Source organism: Vidua macroura, chromosome 11 (genome assembly GCF_024509145.1).
Source record: "Vidua macroura isolate BioBank_ID:100142 chromosome 11, ASM2450914v1, whole genome shotgun sequence".
NCBI classification, from domain to species: Eukaryota; Metazoa; Chordata; class Aves; order Passeriformes; family Viduidae; genus Vidua; species Vidua macroura.
In genome coordinates, this window is record NC_071581.1 from 22850121 (window position 1) to 22865435 (window position 15315).

At 42.2% G+C, this 15315-nt stretch overlaps 1 protein-coding gene and 1 long non-coding RNA gene across 13 annotated transcripts in view; both read left to right on the forward strand.

Annotated features, from left to right (window-relative positions):
- LOC128812745 (uncharacterized) overlaps positions 1-15315 on the forward strand; it is a 78626-nt gene that overhangs the window by 2831 nt on the left and 60480 nt on the right. The window contains exon 4 of one of the 12 annotated variants that reach the window (XR_008438814.1): positions 5278-5763. The exons of the other annotated variants lie outside the window; for them this stretch is intronic. The gene's annotated coding sequence lies outside the window, so the exon portion shown is untranslated. Of the gene's footprint in view, positions 1-5277; positions 5764-15315 lie in introns of those variants that run through there. 12 annotated transcript variants of the gene reach the window in all.
- On the forward strand, positions 1016-5763 carry LOC128812754 (uncharacterized). The gene is made up of 2 exons (XR_008438832.1): positions 1016-4357; positions 5496-5763. It is a non-coding gene; the product is annotated as an uncharacterized LOC128812754 (long non-coding RNA).

Sequence of the window (15315 nt, forward strand, 5' to 3'; positions counted from 1 at the left end):
TCTCCACTGCAGCTGGGTCCTGGCTCATGTGCAGGTGGGCTCTGCTGGGAGAAACTGGGCTTGGAGGTGTCTAAGGTGGTCCTGTGGTGTAATGCTTCTTGTGGCAGAAATCTTTCTTTAGTGTGGTTAAAAGATCTTGTGTCAGAGCTCTTGATTAATCACAGCTGCTGGATGAGTGTTGTACCTGACTTGGTCGTGGCCAGAATCACAGCTGCACTGTTCAACACGGATGACAGGTGCTGTCAGGTGGGAGCTTGAGAGCCCCAGGCAGGGAACTGGGAGGTAGGGCTGCAATTCCTCAGCTCTGACACACTCTTGCATGTCCTCGTGCACTTCGTATGTATGTTTCTTGAGCTTTTGTGTTTCAGGCTTTCAGTTGTTCAGCCGCGTGTGATGTTCTAAATACAATTTTATAGAAAGGTGAAGGGATAAACTGAAAGAGCCAAGAATAGTGATGTGAGTTTTGAAGTAAAGAGATCCAGGATAAATTGTTCTCTAGGCTTTTTCTTCCTCTCTATATATTCATGACCAGACCAAAGCAGCAGGTATTCCGGGTGCAGTTGGTATGGGCCATGTCCAGTCATGGGATTGTCACCTGCTGGGAGATTGCAGAATGCTTGCTGAGAGGTTTTGTAACAGGTGAATGAGGACACTGTATTACCTGGCACTTCTATACCTCAGGTGAAAAAAGCTGTGACATGCAGCAGTGGGATTTAATTGCTGAAGAAAGCAAAATATTTCATTTTACCGTGTGTGAGTAGCTCCCTTTAAGGCCATGTTAATGCTCTGCAAAGGCAAGGTATGAGAGGAAGAAGCAGGAGAGCTTGAATCCTTGTATTTGGCACATGAGGATTTTGCTCAGAGAACTGTGAGTAGAATTGGCATCTGTCTCACTTGCTTCCTAACTGTCTCTCAGATACTTGAATTTTGTCCATTTGGACCTTCAAGGAAGGCATGAGATGCCCAAATACTTCCTTACTTCTGTTTCAATCAAACTTTTGGCAGCTTTCTAGGGGAGTGGTTGGGTTTTTTGTGGGTTTTTTTTTTTTTTTTTTAAATTGTGTGGCTTTCTGTCACCAGCTGCTATCAACTGTTTTCTGAAGCCTCACTTGTGTAGTTTTAGCTTTGGAGGAAATATGAAAGCAAAATTATCTCCATGGTCCTATTTACCCACAATATCTCCCTTGAAGCTCCCTACAAATGTTTTTCTACAGTGACCTTTCAGAGTGCCTGCTTTCAAGAGAGGCTGCCAGCCTGGAAGTGGGGCTTAGGCATGTTTTCTTACATTTAGCTATATTAAAAATGGGGATCTTTGTTTCAGTCTTCTTTGTCTGGCAAACTAAATTGCTTTCTACCACTGATCCTTGTTTTCATCGCTCTAATCTGTAAATTTGTTCAGTAATCATCTTGTGCTTTTTTTTTTTTTTTTTTCAGAGCATAGACAAAACCACTACATAACATAGGGTCAAGCTCTCGAGGGTGGGATAAAAAAAACTGTTCTCTTTTGTGTTGATATTTAATTGCTGTAAGCTGGAAACATTTATTTAGTATTTGGCCTTATCTGCAATTACATTCTGAAGCCTATCACTCTCTAGCCCACTTGATGTGTCATGTTGATTTTGATTTTCTTAATCAAATGTCATTTTGCATCAAGTCAGCTGTCATACAAAACCTGCTATATCTGTGCTATTAATTAGCAATAAGCATTTAATTAAAAACTACACTTGTGCAAGAATATATTTTCTGAAAATTCATGTCACTAATGCTATATTACCCTCTCATTTTTTTTCTAGCCAGAGTCTTGTATTGGCCATTCTGTTGCCATCAGTGTCATACGGACAAAATTGTAGCTACTCATGTCACCAAATCTGAAGAAAACCCAACACAACACTGCCCCAACAAAACCACCCCCCTGGTTATTGTTTCTCTCTGTCCTCTCAAATAGCCTGTTTTCAAAGAATACCAAAAATTAGCATTAATGGTTCAAACAGCTTCTCAGACAAGCTCTTTCTTCTAATCACCATGAAAATTGAAACCTAGATCTTAACTCTTCCCCATATGACCTACTTCAAGCCACTCACTCGAGATATAACTGTCCTAGCAGAGTCATCTGTCTTCCTGTGGGACTTGCAGGAATCCTTTCTAGAGGTTCCTTGAGGTCCCCTGCTTAACCAGCCACAACAAGAGCACTAGAGGTGATTGTGACTTGTGGCTGGTTTGGGCAGCTGGGGTTAAATGGATGTTGGACAGAAGCTGATGGTCTAAATATCTTTCTGTTATTATTTCAGGTGAATTGCATGGCTTTGGTTTGGAATCAATTAAAATTTGATGTTAATCTTTGCAGCTGTGAAGTAGAGAAATTCAACAATCTTTTACAACTAGCCCCAAATCTACAGAAATTGATTCTGCTAATGCAGTATTGTCACCAAGCCATCCAGCACAGATGCCAGCTGTGTGATGTGATCATAGAGTTCCTGGATGTGGGATGGATTGAGTTGCTGTAAGAACTGCTGGGAGCAGATCTTTGGGCAGTAGAGATGGGGAATCCACTTTTTTATATAACGACCTTCAAAATCAGCCCTCTGTGTTGTCTCATGTTTTTGGCTGACTTCCTGTGGGCATGTGGATAAATCAGGTCAGTTTGCTCGCTTGATGTGCATAGACAAGTATGAGGATTATGAAATGAGAGCAATAACAGGAGGGTGTGTATTACAGTGAGAGGAATAAAGGGTAGCATAGAGGAAAGTGGTGCCCTTTTGTGGAAATACTTATGAAAAAAATTGATAACTGGAAAATAAGATGGGTGATTGATACCTGTGGAATGTCTTTGGAATAAATGGATCAAAAAAATCAGTAAGATGACACCAGGAAGGTGTGTTTTGTTACTTACTGGAGTCATGAGAAACACTTTTGTACTTGGGAAAAGAGCATGTTCTGAATTCTGGAAATTATATTGTACTGAAGTTTTGGGGAATAAATCAGCTGGTAGCTCAAAGTGAGGTTTGTTTTTAAGTCTAGAACTTGGGTTGCAGTATATTTTCTTATTCTGGGCCTCGCTTGAGGAACAGCATGCATGGAGCTGAGGGAGTAACTCATGTACTGAAAAGAGCTGTGGCTTGTTCTGCTCTCCTTGTGTTTTTAGCAGGGCAGTTTGCAGGATGTTTTCTTTGTAGCTGTGGTGTTTGGGCTACAGGGATTTCAAATATTTCAGAGAAAAAATAGCTTCAAATTCAGCTCTGAGTCTGATTTTTGTTTTATTAGTGGAAATCTTTGTCTCATGTGTTTTCCCAGTTCTAGATAACCTTTTCTTGTCATCTAAGAAATTAATTTCTTTGTTGGACTCATTGCAAGTAAACTTGATAGCAGGATTGCTGTTATTGAGGCAGCTTACACAGTGATTTGCTAAGTACAGCCTCTTCATATAATGTGAAGCAGAAGTCGATTTATTGACCACCACTGGGATTTCAGGAACTGTTGAACTACCTGGGTTTTATCCTTCTCTCATAAAATTTGCTATTAAATGTCTTTTTTCTGATACCCTCTTGAAAAGGGTTCTCTTTGAAATGCAGTCATACAAGAGCAGCAATCCTACTCATTTCTGTGCTGTAGAGTTTGGCTTTTTAATGAAGAGTCTACAGGGTCACGTAAAGTATCTTGACATCAGATTCTTGAAGGTTTTTGTAAAATACTTTCCTATGCCAGGAGGACACTGGCGCTTCTCAGCTGTGACAACTGTCTCTGGCTGTGGTGCCGGCCCTTGGCATAGAGCATATGAGTGAGAGCAAAACACTGCAGAAAGACCAGCTCTGCTCTTAGCACAGACTGCGCTTGTTGCAGTATATGTCCTCTATCAAATATTAGCTGCTGCTTCTCTGGAATGCTAAGGAATTAATAAATATATAATTTGATTAGTTTGTGCTATTTGCTGTATATTCATAGTAGTTTTTTACTACTTTCTGCAAGCTCTTCTCTAAGGTATACGTTAGGAAGGAAAACTGTTGTCTCTGGTAATCTGTAAAAACAGTTTTAAAAATAGAATCCAAGTGAACTGTACCAAGTGGATTATTGATTCTTGGGGATGTGGAGAGAATGCTTTCTGTGAAGTCTTCTTCATTGTTTCAGAGTCTATGCCAGTGTCTGGAGGCTTTGGGGGTGATGTTTTTTGATTAACAGACAATAATGGAGAAATCATTAGAGTTAATCTGGGTTTGTGACAACTCTTGCCAGGCACTGCTGCAGATGGGATGTCAGAGCTGGGGTGCTGGGGGTGGAACCTGGACGTTCACTGGCTGTGGTACGTGGTGGGAAGGTCTCGGATCCTGGCGTGTTCCTGCTCCATGAGATGGTGCCATGCCCGGTATGTGTGACCAGAGCACGACACTGCTTGGGACTGTCAGAGTTCCACACAGGCACTAAAAGGGAACAGGGAAGTGAAGGCAGACGAGAACAGCTATTAGAGTGCCTTAGACTTTTGCAACCAGCTAAAGGCGATGACATGTTTGAGCCCTGATGCTGTACACACATCTGCAATATCTGCCAGACCAATGCTCAGGGGAGGCAAGCCCATCCAGTTATGTACTGTGGTTAAAAGAATTTATTTTGGGTTTTATTTGTGCAGAAGTTAAATGAAAGGAGCAAAACTACTATTTTCTAAGTTCTCTTTTTGCTTACCTTAATCTTGTATTTATTGTGGAGCAGCATCTTAGTAGTTCTGATTAACCTGACCACTGGATAGTGAGAGATCCTTTTTATTTGGCTGGTCCCAGAATGATTTTATTTTGCTGTCACCTGCAGATTAACAAGCATCAAGGGGAAATAGCTTCTGCCAGGTGCATGGTTATCATGCATGTGCCAGCTTGGTTTTATTTCCAAGACTGAGTGTCCATTTGTAATCCAGAGGAAGCCCTGATCTCGGGGGGTGGAAGCTGGGCCATCACTGCCCTCGCAGCTCATTCAGCACAGGATATCCAGCTGCGTGCCTGGCTGTTCCCTCGGAGCCCAGCCCGGTGTGTTCCCTGCAGGCTTTGTCAGGGCTGTCCTCTAGGAGACTGGCATGAGGAATAGTCTACGACACAATTGGCGAGTGGCTTTCACGCTCTGTGGCTGATCTAATTGAGCTACAGCTGCCTGGTGAAATCCTGCTTCAGATCCTCTGAAAGAACTCCTGAAGGCTCTGAGGCTCTGCTTGGATCTGTGGACTTTTTTTTTTTTTTTTTTTTTTTCCCAGGCTCTAAAAGGTGCCCCATGAACAGGTATTTTTTGCTTCCTGTTCATCAGGTGCCTATGTTGGTGCATGGTATGTGTGCAAATGGGAGAGGTGGTACTGTCTGATACATCCACGGCACTCATGGCTGCATCTTCCAAAACTTGAGATCTGCAACTGGTAACTGTGATACTGTACTTTTTCTTCTGGTTTTTTTTTTGTATATCCACTTTCCAGTTTGTTCCTGTTTACACAGCTCACTTTATTCCCTTTGCCTTGTCTCCTGCCTTAGGGATATCAGGTTAGCCTGCACTAACCTTTTGCATTGGAAATGAATTTGTGAGAGAGCAAGATCAAACACAGGAATTTTCCTCTCCAGCCAGCGAGTGACAAGACTGTGGATGGACATATTTAAAGAGAATCAAGAGGCACATTGCTAAGAGACTTCTAGGTACATCAGATGGAGAGGAACATCAGATGTGAAATGCTAACAAAATTAACTCTTTAGAAATTATAAGCCTCACTTTTACTGCAGTAAATACTTTATCTTGCTCCCTTGATCTTCCTATTTGTAGTGGTTTTGTCATGTCCATTATTAAACAAATGATAAGACACCCCTCCTCTGGTTCGGTGATGTAATGAAACCCTAGAGACTGGCTCTGTGTTTGGGCTTTCCTAGTGAGAAGGAAGACTGCAAGGTTACCACATTTTCAGTTTGGAAGAAGAATTCTGATGGCTCTTGGCAGGTATCACATGCAGAACAAGTCTGCATTCATTTAGATACCACTTCTAAGACAGAAAAATAAAAGTTAGTTTCCTGATTTGGCAACAGAAGTGCCCAAGGGCTGCTGAGGGCTATCACCTGTGGGAAGTCCTTCTTGTGAGGAGTCCCAGTGCTGCTGTAAGGGGTTATTTGGGAACTATGAGCAGGCACAGGCTAAGCACACGTGGGCGTGAGTCTTGAAGGTGCATGTTTTTCAGCCCCAGTTTCAAAGCTGCAGAGCCAATGTGGCTGTGAGTGGCCCCTGGTGCACATTTGTGTTAGGCCTCTTTATGCCATGCTGTTACTGTTTTCTGGGTAAGATTTGTGATGTATGTAAATCTCAGGTATGTGGTCTCACCTTTTGCATCTCCTATCTGAGAAAATACATTTGGTTTTTGTCCTTCCTCTCCTTCCTTTTCAATCGTATTTTGCCTGACCAGCAGTTGCCCAGAGAGGAACCTGAGCCCAAAATTGGTCAGCAAGCAAAGATCTGCTGTACATACGTGGTTCAGACACCACCATGCAGCTTCTCCACTCTGTCTTTAATTAAACTTGGGTTTTCTGTTGTTGTAGCTGGAAGCAGTGTGCTGACACAACTCATTCTTGTATCAGATTAAAATGTCAATGTTTTAATGTTCTCATCTGTGGGAAAAAGAAAATAGTTGGGTGTTTTATTTATAACTTTAAAAGATACTGTGGGAAAGGTTTACTTGTGCAAGATGGAAAATGACAACTAAAGGTAAAGAGTTCCATTTAATATTAAGAGTCTTTAAAAGGCTGAAAATAGGGAAAGGATGGAATCTCTTCAGGAAATAGGCTATACTGGAGAATGGCAGTTTTAAACAATTATAAATTTACTGTATTTTTAATTATTCACTCTGAATTTTTTTGCATATGTGGCATGGTGTGCACACATCCTGATGAGCTTATGTACAAACCAGTGCTCTGTGTGAGAAGGAAAAGAATTAAGGTATCTGAAAAAGAGTAGTCAGAAGTCAGTTTTGTCCTCCATACTAAGTGACTTCCTTCTGGGAGAAGGGAACAGTATTTTCTAGGAAGAAATGTAATAAAATTTTTTGTGACCAACTCCCTTCGTGTTTTCTGCAGGTTTGCTCCCTGGGCAATTTGAGGAGCGACAGTGGCACTGGTTTGGAGCTGTTGGTTGGGAGTGCCCTGTGCAGGCACCTGTGCAAGCAGGGTCTGGGCCAGCAGGGTGGCCAGGTGAATGCAGGAGGCTGCTGGGCAGGGGTCCAGCCAACAGCTGGAATTGCCTACACGGGATTTATGTGGCTCTTCTTCAGAAAGTGTCTCCCAGACCTTTATTTAGGCTGTCCTCTGGGTTACCATCTGTGGAATCTCTGTTTCTGGGGCAGCCGTGTCTCCCTTGCATGTACATTACATATGCTCAGCAATGCCCTTTTGGGTTATGCTTTTCCTGGACCGGGGGAAGAAATTATCCATTTTAAAGAGGGGAAACGGAAAGAGCTCCCACTGAACACTGATGCTGGAAGGAGTGCTGAGTGTCTTTTCATTTTACTTTCTTGCTCTCTTACACTTATTTATCTCACCCCATCTCCTACGGCCTGGCTGCTGGGGTATCAATTTATTGGCAGGGGTTATTCAAACATCAGCAGAATGCATGTTCTTACTGTTCTGCTTGGAACTGGGTGCTGAAGCCAACACAAACAGCTCTGGTGTGGGAACCAACACTGGATGTTTGAGTCAGGCTGTTCTTGGTGGTCTGTCCTTCCTGCAGTAAAAATGTCAGCAGTTTCTTTTCCCATAGTGTTCATTTATGTTCCTGTTGTTTAGTGTTTATACAATCAGTGTGCCTGTGGACAGTTCAAATAATTTTTTTTTAATAAATTCTCTGGTTTTCTTCACTTTCAGCTCTTGTTTTCTGTAGGTTTTGGGGGTTTTCCTCTCTATGGCTTCATTTTTTTTTTGTTTTTTTTTTGTCCTCTTTCCCATTCTCAAAGAGAATGTGGCATTTTGTGTTTGGTGTTGGTTTTTTATTATTTGCTTTTTTTCCCACGAGGTAAAACTTGATTGTGGGGACATTTCTTAGGGCAAATAAGCTCCCAGTGCAGGCAGAGTGCCTCCAGAACAGAACAGTGCAGGTTCCAGAGTGCCTGCCTTGAGAGCCAGGGTACAGGGTGCTTCAGGCTGAGCTGTGCTGAGGCTGGTGACAGAGATGGTGCTTCACTCTCAGCCTTTTACTCCCTTCAACAACATCAGACACCACTGAAGCTTTGGTGGTGTGCTTTGTAACACCCTTCCAAGTACTCAGGAACCACCAACGCTCCTTACGGGCTGTGCATTGTTGCTCTAGTGAAAGTCCAGGATGCAGGATGCTTGTGGGAGCTGGATGGTTTGAAGCTTTCTGTAATTCTTCCTGTTACCCTCAGGGCATGCTGAAAAATTACCACTTTGTAGAGTCTTTGGGAGATGATGCAGTCCCAGATCAGACACTTCTCTATTAAATAAAAAGTATGATAAGCCTAAAAGCATTGAATTCAGTATTTTGAATCTCTAAAGGCCAATCCTAGTGTGTATCTATTTGGACTAATTTACTGAACTATTTAGTTTCTCCTCCTGCATAACAACCATTCCATCCCCAGCCATTACCAAGTCAGCTCTGCCTATGTGGCTGCCAGGAATAACTTTACTTTGCATGGATAATTAACTGGATTGAGTAACAGCGAAAAAACATTATTTCCACATAGTGGTAATAATAAATCTGTTACTACTTTTGGCTCTCCATGTTATTGCCATATTTGGGTATGTCTTAATGAGGAAGTGGCTTCCTTTGGCTGAGTTCAAATACCAGCACAGAGCCTGCCTCCAGCGCTGGGCTGGGCTGGTGAGAGGAGGGCACAGAGGGCGTTAAACCAGGCAGGCATTCCTGCCACAAATAACTGTTTCTCTTTTTTTTGGTGGGTTTGTGGGGATTTTTGGGGGTTTTTTTTTTTTTTTTTTTTTTTTTTTTGTGGGTTTTTTTGGGGTTTTTTTGGGAGTTTTTTTTTGTGTTTTATTTTTTGAGGGGAGGCTGGAGGGGCTTGTTTTTAGAGGTTTCTTTGTTTTGTTTTTGAGGGAGGCAGGGTTGGGTTTTTTACTGGAGCTTTTTTTCCCAGCAAGCAGCAAACTTCCAGTCTCTGTGACAAGATAAAACTTGGAATTTCTGTTCATGTATGAATCAAAGCTTTGCTAAGATGAAAATCTTGCAAGCAATTTTTTTTTTTTCCAAACCAAAACTGACCTTTCCTGTGAGGATATTTGGAGCATCCCACTCTGTTTTTCAAAATGCATACAATCTGGGGATGGGACCTGCTGAGCTCACCACAGGAATTCTCTTGAAGGACAGATATAAAGTTACAAGTAGCTCCTGAGCACAATAACATTCTTGTCTCATAACAGCTTATCTGATACTCTCACAGCCTTTTCTAGAATCATCCTCCTCCTTTTCCCGTTCATTTTCATCACCTGTTTTGTCTCATGATCTGGAGCCTTGTTGTCCACCAGCCCAGGGAGGAATGAACCTGCTTCCTGCAGAGACTGCTCTCAGCTGCTGGGGCAGTCGGAGTGTTGTGCCAAATATCTGACATCTCAAGTCAATGATTGCAACTCATGTGTGCCTTGCTGCTCTCATGTGCTGACAACACACCCGACTACAATTCCTCCTCCAGCTTGTCATCATCATGGGAGCTGCAGGCCCTTGAGAAGGGTCAGTGACCCAAAGATCACTTTAAGGATGTCACAACAGGCAGCACAATGGAAAGCTGAAGGCTTCTGGGAAAAAGAGGGCAAACTTAATTGGTGGTAAAGAAAATAAAGGGAGGTGTTTTTTGGCTTGTGCCCATTAACATTTCCGTCTGTCAGTCTTGCCTGTGTCCTACTATTTAATTCACTCTATGCCTAATCCATATCTGCTGTTCCTTTTCCATCATCCTCTCACCATGTCAGCCTCCTGCCTCTAAGCACTGCCCTGTGCAGGCAGCTCCTGCAAAAAATAAAATGCAAAAAATAACTTAGTTATTGATAATAACTAAGTGGAGTTTGTTAAAGAAGGGAGGAATATGTAACCTTAGAGTTAAAGCTGCAGAAGTTTGGTGGTTGTAAAACCAATCACTGAATTTAGAAAAGACAAAAGGAAACAGCTCAAGAAAAGCATTTAAGCAGTTCTTGGTGAAAAGTACTCTTTGCCAAAAACAACTTCACTTTATTGAATTGCTCATGTGGTGGGAGGAAAAGAAATAGTCAAAAAAATAAGAACTTAGAGGAATCTTCTTCTTGTGTTTTCAGCATTGATCTGGCTATATGACTGCAAAACCTATAAAACTGTTAAAATGTTGAACCTAAACAAAACCCAGCAGTAGAGAGTCCTTTTCCTTTCTGAGCCTAATTATCCATTTACATGATTTCCAGGTGGACCTAGCGTGGTGTCACTGATGTTCAATACCCTAAATATAGGAGCTAGTCCTAATGTGCCAGATTTCAATCTTTACCTGCCCATCATTGGAGTTCAGATGTGGGTGTCCTTAGGGGTAGGCACAGCCACTACACCCCCAGGGATGTGGTGGTGTCTCTACTACTGGAAGGTTTCAAGATGCTTCTGAACAGTGTGAGATAAACTTCTCTGGGCTCCTTTTCCCAGGAAAAGGAAAGGCCTACCGAGGTCCCTTCCAGCCCGGGCTGTGCTCTGCGCAGTCAGCACGATAGCCAGCGTGTTCAGAGGCTGGTAGGAAAGGTCTGGAAGCATGTTTGTGGGAAGTGAGAGAGGTAAAGGACAGCATTTTCTCATGGCTGGAATCTGTTTGTTCTTTCTTCTCCATGGCAAAGGAAATCAGGGCTCTGGGCTTTTGAAATCAAATGAGTGTTGGTTTTGACCAGTACTGCGGTGCTGCTAATGACCTGGAGGCTGCCCACAGCTGCTGGCAGTCAGGCTCCCTTTGCCACTGCATCCCTGATAGGCTTCTGAGGCATTTTTTCCTATTAAATGAGTTGAATATTTTCAAATACTGTTCCAGCTGTAGTCTTGAATTAATGAATTTGGGAACATGGATAGTGCATGTTAAGGTCTGTGAGCTTATGTTCCTTATTGCTTGGTGCAGTTGAGGATGCATCATGTCATTAAAAACATTTGTTTAGATGACTTTTCTGTATTAATTCTGAGGCCTGCAATAGACCTAGTGTAAATGTAAGTGGCCATGTGGCTTCCTCGTCCTGTCTGCTTTGCCAAAGTATAAGCATGAATAGAGCTGTTTTCTGGTACCAAATTTAGGATAAAGTAAAACTGGGAGATTAATCATTTGGTTTTGCCTTAATTGAATCAAGATGTACCTACGAGTTTGCTGGCCCCAAAACTGCCTCGAGTGGCAGTGGGTCCATGTTAATGCTGCTGCTCTGCAGACTGGGCTCCAGCGAACTTTAAGGCTGGTGTTACTTCTCTAAATCTTTTTCTTAATTGGTTTTCTCTGCAGAGAAATTCCAGCTGAGCACATGCTGTCATGTCACTGGCAAAGAATTTAGTGGGGGCCTGACTACTGTCCTAAAAATAAATGATATGCTCAAGCCCAGCAGTGAGATGCCTGTGAGACACCTCTGTGGTCAGCACCCTCCAGACCTCTGCTCTCCAAAAATCAGCTAACTCAAAAGAAATCACTGGATGGATTTATATAGGCACCTCTGAAACAAAGACCAGCTTTTTGGAAGAGTGGTTGGTTAGGCTGCTTGGGTAAATACTGAGCATCTTCAATATCCCTAGAATATATCCCTTGTTCTTAGCAGGGAGAGCCACAAACTGAAGTTGTTTGCAGAAATACCAATTTTCTTTGAGTCTCGGAGACAGATGTGCAGATGGGAGGGAAGCCGTGGTGCTGTGAACAGGTGTGGAGTTCAGCTCAGCTGACATTGTCGTGCCAGGTCTCAGGAAGCAGAAACAGCCAGTTGGCTCAGTCTGTGGGGACTTGCCCTGACTTCAGGAACACCACACGTACCCCAGGAGACCATCCACTAAATCCCAGCACTTTCCAACTGCTGTTTCCAGTGCTCAGCAGAGGAAGGAACGGTAATCCAATACTGGCAATATCAAAGGCCAACAATTTCTAGTGACTTTTTTTTCCTGATGAGCTCCAGGCCGTGGACCCGAGTGATCCTGGCTGCGTGGCCCCTGGGCTCCTGCTGCGGCATCCGTGTGACACTGGTGACCTCCTGCTTTCACTGGGACCGCGGTGGGCACGTTGTCCCTCACCCTGCCACCTGGCCAGCTACTCGGTGTTCCCTTCTGTCCTCTTGCCGGGTTTGAGTATGCAGGTGTAGCACAAATTTGTTCGTGTAGATTTTGGGTTGTTCTCCCTGAGTGTAGCAGACCTAAAGAAAGAAGATAAAGTGTTGATCGCAGTTTTCTCCCTGGATACAATCCTCTCAAATGGCGACAGTGGTGCATTGTTGCTGACTTTAATTATGTAGTTTGAATGAAAATGAGAAGGAAGCAGTTTGCCTTGGGACCATGCATACCTGGCATGCTTCATCACAGCCTGACAAATATCCCTTAACCCAGTCACTAGCTTATATTTTATAGCTTATTTTTAAAAATCCAGCCCAGGGAATTGTGGTGTTTTAAAGGGGAGGGGTGTGAGCTGCAAATATTTGATTGATTCTGTTCCTGTCCCACAGTTCTATGTAAAATTTATTTACTGGTTTTCCTTTTAAACCATTAGCTGACCTTCCATACAGATCCCAGCTGTGCATTAGCATTGCTTGGGGATGTGTTTGTATCTTTTGTCTAAAAATACCCAGCCGGTAGGATCCATGATCCATGAAAGCTAATTGAAACAATTTCTCTTCAAGTTTTGGCAAGTGAACCATGCATTATAAGCATTAATATCTATAAATTGAATTGTTAATGAATCTAGACACTAATAATGAATGCAATTTTGTAGGCTTAACTAGAAACACTAAAATTATCAGGATCTGGAACAGAATTTTCAATCATTTTTGCTTATTAAATAGCAAAACTATGCTTTTAATAAGCTAATCATTTTTATTTGACCCCATAGGAGTAGCTCAGCTGATTAGAAACAGGTTTCAAAGTGCAAAACAATGTTGTTTTTCTGTCCCTGTTTTAACTACCACAGTGCAGATTGGATCAGATACTGATCTCCATTGCTTATCCTGCAATTCCTCTAAAAGAATTTGCAGCAGAACCTATGTCCCACTGAACAGGAGAATTCTCTGCACAGATAAATCATGCTGTAAGCTGCCAAAACAACTGGAGCTTGCTTGGAAGATTGTTAGTGCACAAAAATACAAATATGAGAGATTCCTATTTGGTCTTTGTTATATCCAGAAGTAGAAAAGCACTTGATGCAACTCAAAACTCAAGACCAAAGCTAATAAACAGGAGTATTTTTCTCCCCCAGTTTAAAATTAACCTTTAGGATTTTATGCAGCTGAAGAATATGGTAAGATTCAGAGTTATAATAAAAAGTAAATCTTAGGTTCTTATGGTTTTCTTTAAAACACTTTTGTGAAGTTTGCCATTCTTCCTGACTCCAGTGGCTGGAGACTAGGAGAGCACAAGGAGATTATTCTGCAAGACCCTCAGGCAAAGCTTCTTCTCCCCACGTGTTTCTGGCAACCCTTGCAGACTGGCTGACAGCTTTTATGGAGCACTGGTGTCCCTTAGACAAGCAGTTTCTTTTACCAAAAGATTTAGTAACTCTGCACCATTTGTTAAATGAAAAAATCAAACTTGGTTATCTTGCAAGAAAATAGTAAAGAACAATATCTGAAAGGTAAGGGAAAGGGATGTCCCGGATTCATCTGTGGATTTGCATCTGGGAAGAACCATAAAAGGTTCCACCATCTCTGGAGGTGATTGATACACTTAGAGAAATGTATTCCAGTGCTTAATTACATTTTCTATTTGGGAGGGGGGGGGGTTCCTTTATTTAATCTAAATCTCCCTTACTACAGTTCATACTTACTTCCATGTTTTTGTGTTCTGTGAACATGGAGAAAGGTTTTCACTCTTTATTAACAACCTTCTCATTACTTGAAGACTCTTTCCCTGTTCCCCAGCTGCCCCAGTACATCCCTCCCTCATTTCTTCCCTTCTTTAGCATGAACAGATGTCGAGTAGCAGTGATAACTGATTGATTAACATGGGATGGCAAGGAAGGAATACTGGCTAGCTTGGGGGGATGAAGTGATAAGGAAAGAAACATCAGCAAGTAGAACTAAATTGTACAGCAGGGGATTCAAAATACTTTACCAAAGTACTAATGGGAAAGAATTGGTGTTTCCTAGTTCAGTTTAAAACTCAATGGGAAAATAATATTAAGTTAATATAGAAATACACATTAAAGTGCAGAGTTCCCTATGCAGGAGCTCTAACTTAGTAGATAGTACTATAAATGTTACACTGAAATATTTAGCTGAAGTAGTTCAGAATATTTTTACTGCTTGGACTTTTTTTTTTTTTTTTTGTGTCCATGCACACTGGGATCCTGTTCTGCCTCCCCTCATAGCTGCCAGTGAACCCCTGGGCACTTTCCAGTCCTTTGCAGATCTTTTCACTGTGCTGAGGGTGTTACCACCAGGGATGGCCGTGATCACAATCATGGCTGTGCAACTCAGCCCCTCTCGAGGCTAAACACTTTCATTTTGGTAAGATGTTTGGTGATATTTTCATCATGATACATCTGCAAAATGAAATGACTGAGATGATTTGAGGGGAGAAATGCTTGAGGGTCTTCCCCCAGCTCCCCACCATTGCCTTTTCCTGACAGATAATACACTGGCAGAGGAAACGTCTCAGTGGAGACTTGCTCAGGTTGAGGAGTGTGCCCTATCCCACTGCCTGCACTGGACAAGGGAGAGGGTGCTGGGTCTGAGATGTATATTCCTGTTCTGTTTCTTATGTGAAAAGTCCATAGTCTGTGAGACAACTATTAGAACTGTCTTTAATAATTGATATTAGAATTCATCCATTGATGACTGGTGTGTTTGGTTTTATTCTTTGCTGTCTTCTGCTTTCAAAGATTCCTTTTCCCAAACCAACAGTAAAAAACAAGGGAAAAAAAAGTTTTCTCAGTACTGCTGTCTATTGGCGTTCAACAGAATAACTGCCCTGGAGTTAATTCCTCCTCTTAAGTAAACGACTTCAGTCAGGGCTGTTAGCATGGAGGATATTTGCATTCCTGTTTACTGAACAGGAGTCTTCCAGGATCCTTGCTTTTTTAGTGAATTTAGTACATTTTAGTACATTTTCAAGAAATGTAACAAATAATCCAGGCAAACCTGGGAGCCTACTAGTGAATCATATGCACACTGAACCAAAAATATT